This window comes from Protopterus annectens, chromosome 1.part1 (genome assembly GCF_019279795.1).
Source record: "Protopterus annectens isolate FY-2018-M chromosome 1.part1, PAN1.0, whole genome shotgun sequence".
NCBI lineage: Eukaryota > Metazoa > Chordata > Ceratodontiformes > Protopteridae > Protopterus > Protopterus annectens.
This window is the reverse complement of record NC_056726.1, coordinates 718,530,079-718,547,944: the sequence shown is the minus strand read 5'-3', so window position 1 is coordinate 718,547,944 and position 17,866 is coordinate 718,530,079. Positions and strand designations below refer to the sequence as shown.

At 41.0% G+C, this 17,866-nt stretch overlaps 1 protein-coding gene across 1 annotated transcript in view; it reads right to left on the bottom strand.

Annotated features, from left to right (window-relative positions):
- The window catches only part of DCTN3 (dynactin subunit 3), a 340,986-nt gene that overhangs the window by 75,452 nt on the left and 247,668 nt on the right, over window positions 1-17,866 (bottom strand). The window lies entirely within an intron of this gene.

Sequence of the window (17,866 nt, the reverse complement as noted above, 5' to 3'; positions counted from 1 at the left end):
CATCTAAGACCCAAACCAGTGATTACATTCTTAAATCTGCAGCTGAAAAGGTTACGTCTTTCATCTTCTGGTGAGTCTACAAACTTAATGGGTATATATGCTCCATACCATACATGCATTCTTTATTTTCACCTATTTCAACACTACTAGCGCTCTTACTACTACTGCTGCTGTAACCACTGCATTACTTTCTTATGCATACTGCTATAAATTAAACCTATTTGCTGCTTACATTGCTTGCAGACTAATTTACCAACTATCGTCATTGATGCTACACTAACTGTAACCTCTTCCACCTTAGTTCTTGTCCTGCTTGCTTATTTCTGGTACGACTATCAAGTACTGCCATTGCCACAGTCTTGGTTCCTGTGACATTTTGTATTTAAGATTCCTCTACGTAATAAATCATTTTGAAAATACATTTTTATATATGCATAGGTATATGTATATCAACAAATGTAAAATAAAATAAAAAAATAAATAAATAAAAATAAGTGTGTGTATACAGCTGTATGTATGTATGTTTGTGTGTATATATATATATATATATATATATATATATATATATATATATATATATGAAAAACACACACACACAAAAAAAATCACACACGTTTATTGATACATTTCCCTTATAAGACTTCAACCATTCTGACAGAAACAGATTATTAACACACAGGTATCCATTCTATTGGTTGCCTCTATAACCTGTGGCATTTTTAAGCAATGCAGCAGCTATTAAATGGCCCCTGATAATGAACTACTACTTGAGGTACATCATACAGTTGATGAAAAGTGCAAGTATTTACATAACATGGAATCACCTTGGCAAACAAGAGAGGTGTATGAGCACCACATACTACCACCCACACTTTCACACTGGTAAACCAAACTAACACACATTAGGTTTGTCAAAAGTCACTTCTCAAACCTCCAAGAACAAAGAAGACAAAGCCTCAGCCAAAATCTGCAGGCTAACACCACCACCCTCACACACAGTAGAGTCAAAAGGTTGCAGACTTTAAACTGTTTACTATTACTACAACGACAAGCATCAACAGAAATATACTGACAACTGGCAAGTCCATTATCAGACACACTAACACCATGCTTATTATGCTGGACAAGGACAGGGTAATAATACTATAATCTGTGACTATAAGGACTTTTCAGTTCCTTATACCAGGCAAATATGAATATGACCTTATGCTAGCCCATGTGGGTGCGAACATCTTGAGGTACTCAATCCTGAGGAGCATGCAGACAGACATGCTGGATCTCACTATGTATTTGCAGGAAAGTCTATGGCCCTGAGTGCAACAGTACCTTGACCCATAATGATGCCTAAATGTGAAGAAAAGAAAAAAGAAAAACTGGCTAAGTACTTTGTGTCATTCTAAGGGCCTTCAGTATATGTCAGCATGGGATGATTTGGTACACAGTTTGACTTGCTTCTCAAACGCTGGTCTGTATCTCCTGTACATCTCTCTCTCCATGGCTTCTGCTTACTGGACAATGCCCTTACCATCCCACAGTGTCTTTTGGAGGTCGAGTTTGGTTACTAGACATTCCAATATAGCAGACAAAAAAAGTTACAGCTAATACCATATCAAAATATTTCAGAGTTACTCTTCTCAATGCCAGACATCTTACCAACAAACTGAGACTTGCCTTTGTTGTAAAGATAATATTCACTCCTTATCTGGGTTTAGCTCTGACCATGCATTCAGACATGAAGGAAACTACAGAGGTGTTTTCTTTTTTGTAGGGAACCATACAGCACTCTCATCCAATGGAATAAGTTGTCACTACAGGTCAAACAAAGCACTACTTTGACTACCTTTGCAGCTAATCTTTGACTGGATATGCTGACACAATTTTATACCAGAGTTATTCATGTACAGCCCTGCTCAATTTGGGAAGCAAGTACTACTTGTGTGCTTGAAAAGGGTAGCAACACTATGCTTGTATGCTTGTGCATCAGACTCGTAGTGGTGGTTTTCCAAGCATCGGCACAAACCCTGTGGATAGGCAGAGGTTGAACAGTTGAAGTACAGGCTCACAGAGTTAACACTTGGCACTGAAAAAAATTTAGCCTAGTATGCCATCTTGTCCTATGTTGCAATATTTTTAGCCTTTAACAGGCATTCTAAGACCTGTCCTAAGGGGATTTCAGGAGAAAATAAATTTCAGGGACAGCAGAAGCAATAATGAGGGTAGATTAGGTACAATCAGTACTAAATTGACCTACTATCACATTAGCTATATCCTTGGGAACAGTGTGTGTGAAATTATTGTGAATGAGCTCAGTGAACTGTTGAGACATTATTTTAAAAAAATTCCTGACATATCTCAAGAAAGATCTGTAGTTTACTTTGGCATCTGTGTGACCTTCAGCTCTTATTCTACGTTAAATTTTCGAATAGTGAGCTTAGGTTTCTGGCTGGTATACTTCAATGTCGTCTTTAGGTAGGGGGGAAAGAGGGATTTCTTACAAGTTTTCATTATTTTCCATCTTCTAAAGACGAACAATTACTTCCAGGAGATCACGGCAGAATCTCCGAATAACATCAGGCTCAAAGTCTTTTTTAAAACATTTTATTAGGTAAGCACTTTCACAAATGATATGTTTGCTTCCTCAGACCTTAATAAAACAACACTTTCTTTTAACTCCCAATAATTTATAAATACACCAATCACAAGTCATTCCTCATTATATTACAACAAGCATCAACTAACCCTTTCATTGCCAAGTTACATAAAAACAGGACAGACAGCAGAAGCAACAACAAATGAAAAATAAAAGTGGTAAAAACTTCCTATAAACTTATTATTGCTTCAGCCTCCTGTTCTTTAATTTTGACGTGATGGCTATATGGTCATTTAACCCCTTCCCTAAATGTGTACTAAGTTTTATTATCCATTTAAGTTCTCTCTCTTCAGTGATGTTAGTAATATTCCCTAACCTCATACTATTCATTACAATTTCTAGCACACAAACTGATAGTATGAGGTTAGGGAATATTACTAACATCACTGAAGAGATAGAACTTTAAATTGATTATTTATTTATTTTTACATTTGTTAACTGGGAAATTCCGACTGGACCAGGTCCATTTTCAGCGGAGGCGCGGGGAGAAAAGCTCTAGCATCAAGTTATACAAATACAGTACATTCAGCATAATACACAAAACAGGTTACATCATGTATGCTGAGCATAGTAATATAACAAGAAATTAATAAAACACTCCAGGTAAAAGAATATATAGAACATTGGTAAAAAGACAATGTCAGTTATACATTGGTAAGAGAAGAAAATATCAAGTAAGATTCTACAGTTAAAAGTACCCTTTCAGATGACCAAGTCTACAGGGGATCAGAGATCCAGCATGTGATCAGAGAGGAGTATGGGGAGTTAATAACAGTATGGGTAGGGTTATGTGATACAAGGGCATAACCAGGTACTAAGAACTAAGAAGGTGCGATTTGAGATAATAAAACTTGTTGTTGCTTCTATTGTCCGTACTGTTTTTATGTAACTTGGCAATGAAAGGATTATTTGATGCTTGTAAAATAATGAGGAATGACTTGTGATTGGTGTATTTGTAATGTATTGGGAGTTAAAAAAAAAAAAAGTTGAATGTGTGTTTCATTAAGGTCTGAGGAAGCAAACATATCGTTTGTGAAAGCGCTTACCTAATAAAACGTTTTAAAAAAGACTCCGAGCCTGATGTCATTTGGAGATTCTGCCCTGAACTGCTGAAAGTAATCATTTGTCTTTAGTCTACTTGGTGTGCTACTATCCAGCATTGTTTTTCTGTGTGGATTTTAGATCTATTTTCCTTCTTCTGTTACACAGTTTTTAATGTGAGAATTCCACCAGAAAGGTATTGTTCCTGAATTTACCATTGTATTTAAGGTCGATGGGTACTGACTTTTCTCTGCAGCTGTTTCGGTGCTGATAACAGTCAGATGAAAGTGACAATCCTCTTAGCTTGTTTACTTGTGGGGGATTGCTGGGAATTTTGTGTAGGTCTTCTAAAGTTGAAGTAGGTTTGCCTGGAGAAGTCCCTAAAGATGGCCTTCATTTGGTGGTGGCGTTGCATAACTAAGCCTGATAGTGATCACAACTGATTTGAGGTCAGATTTAGCTAAAGATAAGCAGTTGCAGGGTGGAATACATGCAGTGACTGGTAAGGACCAAGTCAAGGATGCTGGAGCCGGTTTGTGGGTAGTTTTATAATTTGCTTTAGCGTAATGGTATTAAAGTTTAGAAATTGAATTATATCCATTTCCACAGGAGTATGCTTACGAATCGATGTAAGGGTATTTGAAATCCTTCAGCAAGGAATGTATTTGGTTTGATATTAATCTTTAAACAACAATGGCTCATTATGATTCAAAACATGAGCATGCTGACTGGACAGACCAACCAGTGTGCCCTTTGTAAATCGAGTGTACACCATTAGCAAATTCTGGCCGCTAACATACCACTGAGCAGACAGAATTTCTTATCGACACACACTGAAGGACACATCAAAATATGAGAAAAAAATCTGGTATGTTCTGCAAAAGTACATCATAAACGTACCAGATTTTCCCTCAATTTTTCCTCCGTCTCTGTAAAGGTCTGTTTTTAAAAGTTTAAAATACTAAGAAACAGCAATGGGAATTCTGTTTTCTTTCTCGCTTCTCCTGCACGGATGTACTGTGCAAGCTTGGGAGCAAGTGCCATATGTATGCGTGATACATCAGAATAGTGAAGACAACACGGAAGAAGACAAGTCCCCTTATACAATCCTTAGTAGAACTAAATCTTGGGCAAAATGGCGTACCACAAAGAATACAACTGATCACCAAACTTTTAGACAACAAAGAAACATGACAAAAAAAAGCTATTCTACAAGATAAAAAGAACTTTTATACACAACTACAACAATCATCCCTTCAACAACCACAAAAATTCTGGACTGCTATTAACACACTATTATCCCCTGGAAAAGTAGCCACGCCAAATCCACTAGGTTCTAACCCTGATTGCCCAATACAAACAGCTAATGCCTTTAATACTTTCTTTACTTCTGCTATACTAAATCTAGCAAATCAACAAAACCCTGATACCTCCAAATTACCTACTCCAAGCTCCATTCCTCCCCCCTTCCACCTCGAACCTATACCCACTTTCTATATCTCTTCCTTGCTTCAAAAATTAAAACCTACTACCCCCTCAGCTGATAAACTACCAGCAGAATACCTCCAAATAGGTGCCAAAGCCATTGCCTACCCCATCTCCATACTGATCAACAGAACCATAGAAGAAGGCACTATCCCATCTATCTGGAAAATTTCACACATTATTCCTCTTTATAAAGGCGGTGACTCCATTGAGTTTTCCAACTTTCACCCCATAGCTTTACTATCTCCACTCGCAAAAATAATGGAGAAATGCATCCACAAACAATTACTAAACCACCTACTCCGCCATAATCTCCTAGCTAACTGCCAACATGGTTTTCGGCCATTCCACAGTACTACCACAGCCTTGCTATCCTTTACTGACTGTATTAACAAAAACCGCAACGAAAATATTCTTTCTTCAGCATTCTTTGTAGACCTGTCTAAAGCCTTTGACATGGTCAATCATCAACTCCTCCTCCACCGTTTGAAGTCCCTCTCTCTTGACAATCCTGCTATAAACTGGTTTACATCCTATCTGGAAAACCAAAAACAAGCAGTTCTCTGGCAAAACCATCTTTCAGACCTCCTCCCCACCTCCATAGGTGTCCCACAGGGCTCTATTTTAGGTCCACTATTGTTTTCCATTTTCATAAATGACCTTCATCTCGCTACCCCACATTCAACCTGCATTCAATATGCAGATGACACAACCATCATTTGTTCTGGCTCATCCCAAACTGAACATCATTTATTCACACAAAAAGCCTTCGCCACTATAGAGCAATGGTTCTCTAACCACGGTCTCCTCCTTAACCCCAAAAAACCCAAACTTTTGCTCTTTACACCCACTCACTTGTCTCCCTCCCTTCATTTCACACTCACATCCAGCAATGGTACCCTTATCTCTCCAGACCCCACCATCAAACTCCTAGGAATTACAATTGACAATCAACTAAAATTTGACACTCACATAAACACAACAATAAAATCTACTAACAGAAAACTCGGATCTCTCTATAGAATCAAATCTTTCCTGACACCAGAAGCCAGAACCACAATAGCTAGAACCCACTTAATCTCTACCCTATTATATGCTTCCCCCATATACACCAATCTTTCTAAGCATAATCTTAACAAACTAGCTATATCATATAACAATATTGCCAGATTTGCTACAAACTCTCCATACAGGACTCATCACTGTCTGAATCTTAAACAACTAGGCTGGCTTGAATTACCTCACCTAATACAATTTAACCAACTTACAATTGCCTGCAAAGCCCTATACCATCCCGACAACACTCCAATGCTTTCTACCCTCATAAGACCATATAATAACCTGAGGAATCTACGCTCCTCTAATATAATGCTGATTCATACTTCCTTATCAAATAACTTAGCAGGAGACACCATATTCTCTAATTCAGTTGGCAAAATATGGCATCTCCTACCACAAGACCTTACAACCCTAACCCTCACTCCCACTATTTAAAACTAACCTAAAAGTTTTCCTCTCTAACCACTGGCTATGCTCTTGCAACAACCCTGACTAAACGTTTTTTTTCTCTATTTATTTGATTTTTAAACTAACCTTTTTTTCTTAATTCCTAACTCTGTCACTCCTGAGTACTACTCACCTTGCTTGATTGTACTAGTCACTTTTTTATACAGTCATTTTTCTAAATTTTACTTCATCTGATGCTGTAATACTCTAAGTGCCTTTCTCAAATCTTTCTACTATTTTAGTCTTTTTCTAAACTATTTTCAAATTTTACATTAGATGTTTCTGTATGTTTACAGTGTGTTTATTATTATTTAGTATGACGTTACTGGAGCTTTTCTCCCCGGGCCTCCACTGAAAATGGACATGTATCCAGTTGGACTAGCCCGGTCAACAAATGTAAAATAAAATAAATAAAATAAAATAAAATAAAGTCATGTCATGTTAGTTTTAATAATCTGTGGGGACATTAATGTTGATCTGTACCTAGCAATGAAATACTAGCTGAAATTGTTAAGGGTGATTTGGATCTACTGGAGGTCTAAGTTAGGGTCTTGGCTAATCTGATGTGAGGTGATGGCATTTCTGACAAATACAGATACTGCCTCACAGTTACCCAAGGGCTAGTAAATGTGATAGCATTTCCTCTAAGCTGTAGTACCTACTGTTAAAACCACGTCTGAGTAACTACACAAATATGAATATGTTCAAGTTGCAGGAGGGCCTTTAAGTTTTGGCATCTTTCTAGTTAGACTCCCACCACTGAGTAGTACCTCCACAAAGTAATCTAAATTTGAGTTTGCCATATAGACGTGTCCAATACAGGGATGCACCTAAAAAGTCACTACAGGGGCAGCAAAGGCTTTAGGCAATATGCAGAAGCCCTGCTACAGAGGTGCAAGCCATCCCTAGTATTTCATCCCAGACTGACATATACTGGATCCTCTTAGAATGACACTATACTTAGCAAGTTGTTAAAGCCAATTATCTTGTCTTGTCCTGGTATCTATACCTTTCTAATCAAGATTAGAGTCTTCCCTGCCTCTAATATAATAACAAGCTCTAGAACATCTCTTTGTATATGCCGTTGGGTGGAGTGCCTAAGGTTACTCATCCCCATATTGACCTCCACTAGATCGTAACTCTGTCTGGTTTAAAGGACCAAACAAACAGTAGAGTCACCTTTTTCTTGTCCACTCTGGTGCGTATTCCCTGTGAGGTACAATGTGGCAAACACTGTGGTCTCTGGGGGCCAATGTTAGACTAAAGAAATTACAAAGCAGTCAGCTAAAGGATACTTGATAAGGGATTTGCTCGAATCAGCAATGGGTTGTGAAGGGCATCCTCCTTCCTGGAACCACTGAAGAGTCGTGGCACCACAAGGCTTTCAAGACAGCATGCGTCATGACTCTTTCTCTGGATGGGATGGTCAAGTATCCCCTCAGTTTCTTCTCAAGATGTCAACCAATAATCCAAAAAGACCGTTGGTGAAGGGCATCAAACAGGTACCAAGAAAATGAAAAACAGATGTCCTAAGCCAGAAAACACATCACAAGCTCCACACAGCAGGAAAATGCACTTGAAGGATTTTGTAAAATCCTTTATTTGTAGAACACCATCATATAAAATCAAATGAACCAGGTTAAGTGCTTTCTTCCCCTGTACAACACTTAGGGGACATCCTCACAACCAAATACACATTTTCATAGAATCAACCTATTTAAACCAAGACACTTAATCAATCAATTAATCAATTAGATGTTTAAATACATTAAGTTGAAGTATATATTTTTTACAAAATGTCCACAAGTGAATACAAATAAACATAAATGAGTGAATTAAGGAATTAACAAGTTAGAGAATTTATAAAATTCATAAAATGAATGCCCTTTTCCTTAAAATAGGCACCAGGGATAAATGATCATTTAAACCTGGTGCTTCCAAGGCATTATCCAATAAAATTCTCTCAAATCTACTAGAAGTTCCCACCAACCCTCTCTTGCACTTTACAGACACACCCTAGTTTGCCAGGGTGACACAATGTTTAAATTTGGCATATTAGAAGTTGTACCACACAACCCAAGAGGGGTTAATTCAGTCATTTATGTTGATTTTTATTCAATTGTGGACATTTTGTAAAAAATATATACTTCAACTTAATGTATTTAAACATCTAATTGATTAATTGATTGACTGCATGTCTTGGTTTAAACAGGTTGATTCTATGGAAATGTGTATTTGGTTCTAAGGATGTCCCCTAAGTGTTGTACAGGGGAAGAAAGCACTTAACCTGGTTTGTTTGATTTTATATGATGGTGTTCTACAAATAAAAGATTTTACAAAATCCTTCAAGTGCATTTTCCTGCTGTGTGGAGCTTATGGTGTGTTTTCTGGCTTAGGACATCTTCTCAAGATGTGCAGCAAGGCATTTTTTTGTTTTTGAGGCGGTATCAGCAAGACATTGCTCCATACTGAACCTTATGAAATTCAATGGATCACCAAAAGAAGCTAATCAGGGAGGTAGGACTCATTGTTCTTCTCCATCCTGGAGATAACTGGTACCAGCGCAACCAATTTCTCATATTAGCATGATAAGGAGAGTTCTATACCAAGAATTGCTCCAAGTGTAAAGCCATGTATGGCACTGTGTACAGTACACAGAAGGTAATGCACAGTTTGAGAGAGTTCTGACTTGGCTATGGCTCTAGAATCAGGCCATAACTCCAAAGTCTTGAGTGCTGCTCCAGTGATTCAAGCTCCCACTGAAAAGCAAATATTCGCTTGAGGTCTTAACCTTATGAAACAAGAGCCCTGTTGCAGGATGGCCAGATGCCCCTACCTCCCAAAGAGGAATTAAAAGCCCTGGTACAGGATGATAAAATGTCACACCAAACTGTGGTTATCTATCCCTGCTAGAACAAAGGAGGGGAGGAACAAGCAACTGGAATCCTTGACCCTTAAACATGTGACCTGAGAGGCAGCTCATCCTTGAGATCCTTCTGATCAACACAGCATTGGGTGGCACTACCATCTTGTTATACAACCCCTTCCAGGTGTGAGTGAAGTATGCATCTACTCAAGATCCTTCAACCTCTACCAAGGAAGAGGACATGTGCAGGCTCAAGTTCTCAGTTACTGATTATGAGTCTAGAAGACTGTTCAATCAAGGAGCTTACCTCCAGGAAGACTAGTCTGTAACCTTTCCTCTATGATTTGATTCTTGTGGTAATGCTCTGAATGACATCTGGTGCTGACCCCATGGATCCTCTTACCAGTCTCAGTATGAGGGCAATCATCACCACCACCACCCTTTCTGTCACAAGACAGACTGCTGATATCTCTATCAGGTGTTGAGCAGAACAGCTGAATCAGTGGCAAGTGTATCAGTGCTCGATGACATACTCCTCTCCATTGCAAACTAGGCAATGAAGTGTGGGCCCTGGTTGATAATTTTATGGACACTTACTTATACTTCTGCATCATAGGTTCATAGGTGGGTACTAGGCTATCTGCCCGATGGCATTTATAAGCCTAGCCAGAATGTGTTGGCTTTCGCCATTCCCTTAGATTAGTTCCCTGTGCCTCTGTCCAGCAGAGCCACTGAAGTGATCCCGGGGGTAAACTTTCTGTTTCCCATCCACTCGTCAAGGTTTCTTTTGAAGTGTGTTAGCGAGGAGCTCTGCCTAATGTAGACTGGGATCTTGTTCCAAAGCATGGGAAGTCTCTGGGACAGGAATCTAGCCCTCCAGCACGTCCTATTTATTGTTGTGGTGAGGTTTAGATACCTAGAGAGTGTGGCTCGAGGGGATAAGATTTTCTTTAGGTTGTGCATGTCCATCAGTTCTGGGTTGGACATGGCCTTGTATGTCAGGCAGAGATCACCTCTGAGTAGGCGGTATGCAACAGAGTACAACTGGAGTTTCTTCAGTTGAGCTGCACAGGGCATCTGTTTGAGGCCATTGATCCTCTTGGTGAGGTACTTCTGTGGTCTTTCCAGCTGTTGAAGGTGTCTTGTAAGATACATCCCAAATGGGGCATTGTACTCTAAGATGGGTCCGATGAGTAGAGGGGCGCAATGACCTCTTTTGATCTGAATGCGAACCCTTTTGTGATTAGGTGGGCCACGTAGAAGGATTTTCTAACCACTTTGGCAATGTGATTATCAAAGGTGAGATTACTATCTACTTGGGTCCCCAGATCACTTATTACGTCTTCCGTATTTAGGGGACTACCACCTATGTGGTAGTTTGTGGGTACTTTGTTTTTTCCAATGGGGATGGCTATGCACTTTCTGGCATTTAGCTTGAGGCCAGGATTTTGACACCAGGTATCCGTCTCAGTGAGACCCTTTTGGAGGATGTCTGTGTCAGCCGGAGAGTCAATTATAGCCCCTAGTTTGCAGTTGTCTGTGAACTTGGTCAGCCATAGTCCTCCTGTGCTTGCCTGTACCTCTGAGAAGTATATACCGAAGAGGAGGGGTCCTAGTACTGAGCCCTGGGGAACACCACTTGTAACCGGTTTAGAGACAGACCTATCTCCCGCAACTCTCACCTTGTGGGTTATGTCCGTGAGCCAGTTGGCAACCCATCTTGTGACGTAGGGATTTATGTTCAGGCTGGTGAGCTTGTCTATAATACCAGAATGGGGAATGGTGTCGAAGGCCTTAGCGAGGTTTATGTAGGCTGTGTGTACCACCTTTCCCTCATCTATAGCCTTGGTAACTGTCTCAAAGAAGTCCACCAGGTTTAGGAGGCATGATCTGCCCTTAAAGCCAAACTGGGTAGGGTCCAGTGTTTCCCAGTGTCTTTGTTAATGAGTTCCATGATGATGTGCTCCATAGCCTTGCAGACCAAGCTAGTCAGGCTTATAGGGCGATAGTTCCCGGGGTCTGTTGTGGTTCCACCTTTGTGGAGCGGAATAACCATTGCTGTGCGCCCCTCTATGGGTATGTAGCCTGTGAAGAGGCTGAGTTTGAACAGTGTGTTTAGGTGAGAGGTCAGTTCGTGTTTGAGCTCGTGTATGACGCAGCCTGGGACACAATCCGGTCCCACTGATGCTGAGTTTTTGGCTTTGGAGAGGGTTGTTTTAACCTGAGTATCTGTGATTTCAGGGACTCTACATTCTTCTGGTATGGTTATGGGCCCTTATGGGGGTGAGAGGGGGGTAAAGTTTGCACTGAACCGGTCTGCCAGGATGTTGGTGATATCGGTCGGTTCAGTGTATTTTGTGCCATTCTGCACTAACTCCGAGCAGATCTGAGCATTGCCACTTAGATTCTTGACATAGCTAAAGAATGCCTTGTGGTTATCTTAGTGTCCTTGGCAATTTTTCTTTCAAAGCTCGTCTTGGATGATTTTATGAGGGGATCATAGTTTCTTGCTGATACTGATCAGGGATGTCTTCCCTTCTTGGGATTTTACTCTTTTCTGTACTAGTTTCCTCCTCCTTTTGTATAGCTTGTTTATGGCAGGAGTCCACCAGACTGATTTCCTTTTCTTGGAGGAGTGAGTCTTCGTTTTGCTTGGGATTGCACAATCCATGCATTCTTGTAGCTGCCTGTAGAATGTATTAGTAAAGGATTTTGCAGCTTGGACAGGGTTATCCTTCAGCATGGGGGCTTTGAAACTTTCCACCTCGGTCTTAAGTAAAGCGAAGTTTGCTTTTGAAAAGTTTTTCATGGTGGCTTTATTGTCCGGGGGTGGGGGCGGAAAATGGATATCCAAAGTGATTTGTTTATGGTCAGATCTAACCAGCGATGGGTTGACCTCTGGTGTGGAACACCGGTCACCCATGTTGGTGATGACCAGGTCCAATATGTTGTCACCTCTGGTGGGAGTGTTGACCAGTTGAACCAGTGCGTTTGAGTTTATAAATTCTAGGAAAGGTTGGGCAAGAGTTAGTACTTGAGTAGTTCTCCCAGTTGTTTGGGTAATTGAAATCACCCAATATTAGGATGTTTGGTAGGACCTTTATGTTTCCCAGTGTTTCCAGAAATGTGGAATGGGGGTCCTGGGACATGGTGGGTGATCTGTAGCAAGCGACAATTCGAATTGCAGTTTTGCCCATTGTTAGTTGCACATAGATGATCTCTGAAGCATCGTGCTGTGCCATTAATCTGGAGGTGTGGGTATCCTTGATGAATATGGATACTCCCCCCGCATTTTGTATTTCGGTTCGGGTTCTGTGGCCGAAATGTATGATACGAGTTGTAGCCTGGTAGTGTTGGGGTGCTCTCTGGAGCCTTAAACCAGGTTTCTGTTACTGCAGATATATCGATTTTCTCCATACTGAGGAGTGCCTCGAGTGCATGCATTTTGAGGTTTAGACTTCTAGCATTGAGTAGCATTACCCTCAGTTTTTTGTTACTTGTGCTATTTATGGCGATGGGTTTGTCTTTTGAGCCTTGCCTAAAAAAGGCACTATCAAACACAAGAACTTTTACAACAAAAGCTATAACTATAAATCACACTGTGTGAGCAGCTAACACAGACAGACACACAAAAAATGGTGAGTTCTATGGTTTCCTTGAGTAGTCACACTGTGACATGAAGAGGCATGCTGAGACTACCATATATGACTAAAAGCATGGAGTCATTCAAAACAAGTTGTCTAATGGTGACTGGTGGAAAGAATGAACTCAATTACAAGAAACATATAGGAGGGTCACTGACTTTGGGTCTCCTAAATTATATAGTTAATCATTAAAAAGTAATGTCTTTCTACATTTGATAAGTTAAAATATACATACTACTTACAAGTGTTTTAAATGTACCAACTACGTTAGCATGTACTTGAAAATCATCTGCAAACTGATGGAGGTTAAAATACTATCCCTGACTCAAACAGAAAAATAATTCTGCCAGTCTAACTCAGTAAAAATGCTGCAACAGCATGACAAATTGGATGGAGTAAATTAGAAAGTGAGAAAGAAGCTACTGTGGAAAAAATTAAATTATTAATATTTATCGCCACCAAATCATGAGTATGTGTGCCTGTGTGGGGGAGGCAGTGGAGATTACTGGTTTATGAAGCAGAGATTACTGGATTACTGCCAGGTTTTACGAATTACTACCACATTAGAAATTCAAATGGGGGAAATGATCACCTCTGGTAGGAAATCCAAAGAAAGTACAGTTGTGTACACTTACCATAAATGTAGATGTTAGAGTGTATTCACTATTACAGTCATCACACTTGGGTTATCTGCCTGCAGGTAGCCCTCAGACGGCCTGAATACCAGAGACTTAGTATTTCTGCGTTGGTTGCTGTCACTTCAGGACTGACGTCAGGTCATCAGGGGTACAAAAACAGGCAGCCAGCGCAATTACATCAGTTTTTCTTGCCCCAAATATCAGGAGCCCCCAAATAGGGAGCTATGTTATGGTGAAAAAAACACCACCAGTAAAAAGTAAATACCATAAGGGGTGAGTAAGAGAAATAGAGAAGAGAAAAGAAAGAAAAAAAAAAAAAAAATGTTATCTGCTTTTACTGTACTTGTGTTTCTACCTACTTCATTTTACTTTTGCATCATCTTAAAAATACTCAGTTGTATTTATTACTGCTTGGTGTAACTCATTCTAAGCCTTTTGGTTTAAACACTTGGGCTTCGGACCAGTTGTTTTGCACTGAGAGGGTTTGTGGTCTGCACTGTTGTGGCAGAACAGGTAGCTTACATCCTTCTAGGTTGGGAACTGCTGATTGAGGGCTCGGTGTCTGGTATTCTAAAAGTGTATTAATTCTGGTTTAAGCACTTGGGCTTTCAGGCCAGTTATTTTACATTAAGAGGGTTCGTGGTCTGCACTCTTGTGGGAGGAGAGGCTGGACTCTGCCCTTCTGAGCTGGGAATTTCTGGTTAAAGGCTTATAGTGCATGCATATCTGAACTGCTTCTTACCGAAGTTGGTGCGCCTTGTTTGCTGTGGCATAGCTTTGTTTGTGCAACTTGAGCACTAATCCAGACATTCTCTAAAGTATTCAATTGTATTTATTACTGCTTGGTTGTAACTTGATTAAAGTGTAGCTATCATTCTAAGTCTTTTGGATTAAGCAGTTGGGCTTCAGACCAGTTGTTTTACATTAGGAAGGTTTGTGGCAAGCACTGTGGTGGCAGGACAGGTAGCTTTCATCCTTCTAAGTTGGGAACTGCTGATTGAGAGCCCAGTGTCCAAGGGTATTAGTTCTGGTTTAGGCACTTGGGCTTCAGGCCAGTTATTTTACATTAAGAAGGTTCGTGGTCTGCACTCTTGTGGGAGAAGAGGCTGGACTCTGCCCTTCTGAGCTGGGAATTTCTGGTTAAAGGTTTATAGTGCCTGAATATTTGAACTGTATCTTACTGAAATTGGTACACCTTGTTTGCTCTAGCATAGACTATATCCAGGCCTGCTGAATCTAGCTTTGTTTATATGCTTGTTGTTTGTTTGCTTGTTATTTCCCTGGAAGCTAATTCCACCTAATACGCGGCTTCTCAGCGCGTCTGTGGATCACTAGTGATATCTGCATTGCTTACTGTACTAGTTCCTTGTTTCACTTGAAAGAAAGTTACTGTTTGTCATTTTTGCATTTAGTTACTTGTAACACATTGCACTCAAGTTACCTGGCACTTGCTCACTAAAGCAATAATATAAGTCAGCACTAAAAATTAAAAGCACTATAACCTCACTCCCCACTGGCCCTTGTTTTCAATTATTAAGGAATTCCCAATATTATTCTAGCATGTCCAAAGGTCAGTTGTCAATCTCCTCTCTGGTCCAGCTGGTGAATCTGGGAATCTTGAGGCAATGTTATAACTGCCTCGTACACAGACAACCCTCTCCTCCTCCCACATAACACAAATACTTGCGAGAGATGCAGCTATTTAGCCAAACTGGAGGCTGAGCTCTCTCAACTCAGGACTGGCAAGACCAGACAGGAGGAGAAGGCAACTACACACACCACAAAACCAGCCTCACATAATGCTAACACACCACTGAATCAAACACAAACACACAAAGACATACTCGGAGGCTCTGAGTAAAAATTTACCTAAACAGCAGAGGCCTCCAAAGCAGACACCCAAACAACTGCTACCTCAAGACACCCCACAAGCAACACATAAACCACAAAAGCAGTGTGCAAAGCAGTCACAGCCCTTAAGGCCAAATACAACACCAAACATACTTGTCATAGGTGACTCCATAGTCAGACACACTGACGTCCCACTCACCAGGATGAACAAGGAGAGGATCACAGTAAGCTGCCTATCGGGCGCTAGAATCCGCCACATAACACAAGCACTCTGGTCACTCCACGGCAAGTACAAATATGACACAGTCATTGTCCATGCTGGTGTGAACGACCTGAGACGTACCTCCCTGGACTACATGAAAAGAGACATAGAGGAGCTCTCTGATTATGTAGCCCAGGCAGGTATGACCCTGACCCTGTGCAGTATCCTTCCTTCACCAAGAATGATGCCACAATATAGAGACAAGATGATCAGCTTTAACAATTGGCTTAATGTCTGGTGTCATTCAAAGGGGATCCAGTGTGTGTCTGCCTGGGATGACATGCTTGACAAGGCACGCTGCTTCGCAAGGGACGGCTTGCATCTGTCACCCCTGGGATTCCGGATATTGGCTAAGGCTCTTGCCACCCCCATAGTGCCTTTTTTAGGCAAGGCTCAAATTCTAAACCTACCACCCTAGAAAACAAAAATGGGAAGAAACTGAGGGTAATGCTGCTCAATGCCAGAAGTCTAAATCTCAAAATGCACGCACTCGAGGCCCTTCTCAGTATGGAGAACATCGATGTCTGTGCTGTAACTGAAACCTGGTTCAAGGCTCCTGAGAGCACCCGCACTATTAAGTTTTACCTCATATCATGCCCGCCCCAAAACCCGGACCACACCACAAAAGGAGGGGTGTATCCATATTCATAAAGGATACCCACACCTCCAGGTTGGTGGCAACGCACGGCTTCGAAACCATCCAGGTGCAACTAACCATAGGCAAAACTGCTCTACAAATTGTAGCATGCTACAGGCCACCCTCTCAAACTCAGGAACCCCACACAGCCTTCCTGAAGACACTGAGGGTATAAATGTATCTCCAAACACCATCATATCGGGTGACTTCAACTACCCGAATATAGACTGGGAACATTACTCAAGCCCTAACTTTCTAGCCCAACGGTTCCTGGAGTTCATAAATTCAAATGCCATGGAACAGCTAGTCACTGTTCCCATGAGAGGAGAAAATATACTAGATCTCTATCACAAACATGGGGACAAAATGCTCCACACCGGAAGTATATCCCTCATTGGTGAGATCTGATCATAAACTAATCTCACTGGAAATCCACATCCCGCCCCCACCCCAAACAAAAAAGACCACAGTGAAGAACTTCTTTAAAGCAAACTTCACACTACTCAAGACTGGTGTGGTATCCTTCAAGGCCCCTGAGCCAGTGGAAACCACAACCCAAGCTGCGGAAGCCCTTACAAATGCCTTCTATGAACACCTCCAGGACAGCATGGATCAGGCAATCCCAAATAAAACCAAGACTCTTTCCACAAAGGGCAAACGTCCAGTCTGGTGGACCCCAGCCATTAACAAACTTTACAATAAGAGGAGAAAGCTATTACATGATAGAACAAAATCCATAAAAGGGAAGTCACCCGATCATTATTAGTAAAAAAATACGAGCACTCAAAATCAACTAAGGCCAATTTTGAGAGAAAAATTGCCATGGATTCAAAGGACAATCATAAGGCCTTTTTCAGCTATGTTAGGAACCTGGGTGGAAACTCCCAGATATGCTCAGCATTAGTCCAAAATGATACAAAAATCACTGAACCCACAGACATTGCCAACATACTGGCAGACAGGTTCAGTGCAAACTTCACCCTCTCCCCTAAAGGAGAGATAACTATCCCAGCAGAGTGTAGCCTCCCAGACTTCTCAAATGCGCAGGTGAAAGCTGCTCTCTCTAAAGCTAAAAACACAGCATCAATGGGACCAGATGGTGTCCCCGGCTGTGTGCTACACGAGCTAAATGAGGAATTAAACCCGCACACAAGGCAGCTGTTTAATCTCAGCCTTACCACAGGATACGTGCCCAAGGAGTGGTGTACGGCAACTGTGGTCCCACTCCAAAAAGGTGGTGCCTCTACGGACCCTGGTAATTACCGCCCCATAAGCTTAACAAGTCT